The following is a 3665-nucleotide window of genomic DNA, read 5'->3' as shown; positions in this document are numbered from 1 at the left end:
TGTTCAGCTCTTGTACCTCCTTATTTCTTCCATTTGCTTTAGACTGTTTTAAATGGAGGGATAATTTAGTAAACTACAGGGTAACCTCAAAGAAAATTAATACTTCACAACATACCATGAGAATGAAGATCAAAGTAGACTATGGAAACATTAAAACTAAAAAGAAACTGACAAGAAATTGCACAAAAACCATGAGCTCAGCAAAAGAAGGCATGTAGAAAAAGGGAATGAGCAGCACCACAAAGAAAATTAATATAATGACAACAACTAATTCATATCTATTGATAATTACATTGAATGTCATTGGATTAAATATACCAGTGAAGAGTCAGAGAGTGGCAGAATGGATAAGAAAACAAGACCCTTCAATATTCTGCCTGCAAAGTCACATCTTAGACAAAAAGACAAAAACAGACTAAAAGTTAAAGGATTGAAAAATATATACCAAGCTAATTACAATAAAAAATGAGCAGGAGTTATTAATCTCTAATAAAAAAAAACATTAAAGCAAAAATCTGCATAGGACATAAAGAAGGACACTATTCCATGATTAAAGGATCAATTTAGCAAGATGACATAATCATAATAAATATCTATTCTCTCAGTGAAAGACCACCAAGATATATAAAGCAAACCCTACTAGAATTGAAGGAAATAAAAGACAAATAACTTGGAAGACAACTATCAGGCTGACTGATTGGAAGAGTTTTTTTTTTTTTTTTTTTTTCTTTCCAAATGAATTTATTTCCCAGAATCCAAAACCTTCTGTGAGCAACTCAGATGGAGAACCAGTTCCTTAAGCTTCAAACTCAAACTCAGTACTGCAGGTCAAAGTAGTAAATGTGGACATAGCCATCTTCACCCCCACTGCTGTAACTATTGCCATTAGGATGGAAGGCAACACTGTTGATAGGTCCAAAGTGACCTTTCCAAATTCTTCTTCAATGGCCAAGTGGAAAAACCTGGTGTCAAACTTGAAAATCCTGGTAGAGGTTGTGGTTACATGCATGGTTTCTTGACCACCACCTAACACCACATGATCATAGTTGGGAGAAAGAGCTGCTGAGTTGACAGGATGCTCTGTCTGGAAAGTCTTCTGGTGTTCAAGGGTTGTGGAATCAAAGAGCTTAGATGTGTTGTCCTTTGATGCGGTGACAAACATATTCATGTCTCTGGATAACTGGATGTCACTGATTTGCCAGGAGTGCTCCTTAATAATCACCAACACCTCTCCGGACTTGGCACTGAAATGGTTGAGCTCTCCACTCTTGTGGCAAGCAATAATGCACTCTTCCAAGGGTCCCCAAACAACACTAGTGATCCTGGAATCACTGCAAGGGATCTTCATGTAGGGCTCATTGCTGTCAATCTGGCTTGGGTTCCTTAGGTCGAAGAAGCTCACAAAGCACTGATTGCCCATCTGCTTGTCCATGGAGAACATAATGATGTTACCCCCAAAGTCAAAGCCACAGGTGCGGACAGCAAAGTTGGTTTTGAGTAGGGCCAGCTGCTTCCCTGTTTCACAATCCCAGAGATGACAGGTGTTGTCAGCTGAGCTAGTGAGGACATGCTTGGTGTCCCAGTCTGTGTCCACACATCACATAGCTCCAGTGTGGCCATTGTAGGTGCCCAGACTCTCCGCATTCACGTAGTACCATACGTTGACAGTAGGGTCCTTGGCTATGGTGAAGAGGAGGTCTCCCTCGTGATTGTACTTGATCTGACCCAACAGAAGAGAAGTGACCCAATAGAATGTGGGAATCATCAGAAAATATCTTTGATATCCCATGCGAGTAAAGTTTTACTAAAAGTAATGCAGAAAAGGCTACAAGCATAAATTGTAAATTGACAGAAACCTTCCAGAGGTGCAAGCTGGATTCAGAAGAGGCCATTGAACCAGGGATATCATAGTTGATGTCCAATGGATCATGGCTGAAAGCAGAAAATACCAAAAAGATGTTTACCTGTGCTTTATTGACTATGCAAAGGCTTTCGATTGTGTGGATCATGACATGCTATGGACAACACTTGGAAGAATGAGTATTCCAGAACACTTAATTGTGCTCATGAAGAATCTGTACATGGACCAAGAGGCAGTTGTTCAAACAGAACATAAGAACACTGAATTGTTTAAAATTAAGAAAGGTGTGCAACAAGATTGTATTCTTTCACTATATTTATTTAACCTTTATGCTGAGCAAAAAAACTGAGAAGCTGTGTTATATGAAGAAAAACGTGGCATCAGGGTTGGAGGAAGACACATTTCAACCTGTGATATGCAGATAATACAACCTTGACGAAGACTTAAAACATTTATAGATGAAGATCAAAGAGCACAGTCTTTGGTATGGATTGCATCTCAATGTAAATAAAACAAAAATCCTTACCACTGGACCAATTAACAACATTCTCATCAACGGAGAAAAATAGGACTTCATTCTTCTTGGATCAACTATCAACACCCATGGAAGCAGCAGTCAAGAAACAAATGAAGTGTTGTGTTAGGCAAATCTGCTGCACAAGACCTTTTTAAAGTGTTGAAGAGCAAGGATGTCAGCTTGAAGACTAAGGTGTGCCTGATCCAAGCCATGGTGTTTTCAATAATCTCATATGCATGCAAAAGCTGGACAATGAATAAGGAAGACCATAGAAGAATTGATGCTTTTGAGTTATGGCATTGGAGGAGAATATTGTAAGTGCCATGGGCTGGCAAAAGAACAAACAGATCTGTGTTTGAAGAAGTGCAGCCAGAGTACTCCTTGGATGCCAGGATGGCCAAACTTCGTCTCTCATACTTTGGACATATTGTCAGGAGGGAGCAGTCACTGGAAAAGGATATCATGTTTGGTAAGGTGGAGGGTCAAAGAGAAAGAGGAAGTCCCCCAGAAAGATGAATTAGCTATGTGGCAGCATCAATGGGCTCAAGCGTGGCAACAGTAATGAGGTTGGCCCAGGATCTGGCAGTGTTTCATAATGCTTTGCATAAGGTCACTATGAGTCAGTACCAGTTCAATGGCACATAACACCAATAACAAAAACAATTATAGTGGGAGTTTTTATTTGCCACTTCAAGAAGGGATAGAACAACCAGAAAGAAACTGTAAAAGATACAGAGGAACTGAACCATACAATCAACCAGCTTGACCTCATAGATGTGTACAGAGCACTAAACCCAAAAACAGCTCAATACACATTATTTTCCAGTGCACATAGAACATTCTCCAGAATTGAACATGTGTTAGGACACCATGCAAGCCTCCATAAATTTACAAACATTAAAAAACTACAAATCATCTTTTCAGACCAAATACTATAGACCTAGAAATTAACAATAATAAGACAAAGAAAATAAAGTCTAATACTGAAAAATGCCCTGCTGAAAAGTGATGAAATTAAATATGAATTCAAAAAGTTCATAGAAACAAATGAGAATAAAATGAAAACACAACATACCCAAATCTTTGAGACACAGCAAAAGTGGTGCTGAAAGGACATTTCTTGAAATAAATGCGCACATCCAAAAAGAAGAAAGAACCAGAATTATCATATTAACACAGCATCTATAAATATTAGAAACAGACCAATAAAGAGAACATACAGTCACCAAAAGAAAAGAAGTAATAAAGATTAGAGCAGAAATAAATGAGACAGAAAACAAACAACAA

The 3665-nt window shown here is 38.4% G+C and overlaps 1 pseudogene; it reads right to left on the bottom strand.

The window, feature by feature from the left end:
- The window catches only part of LOC102814379, a 118259-nt pseudogene that overhangs the window by 97285 nt on the left and 17309 nt on the right, over positions 1-3665 (bottom strand).

This window comes from Chrysochloris asiatica, unplaced genomic scaffold (genome assembly GCF_000296735.1).
Source record: "Chrysochloris asiatica unplaced genomic scaffold, ChrAsi1.0 scaffold00228, whole genome shotgun sequence".
NCBI lineage: Eukaryota > Metazoa > Chordata > Mammalia > Afrosoricida > Chrysochloridae > Chrysochloris > Chrysochloris asiatica.
The sequence above is the reverse complement of the archived record's forward strand: the minus strand, read 5'-3'. Positions and strand labels throughout refer to the sequence as shown.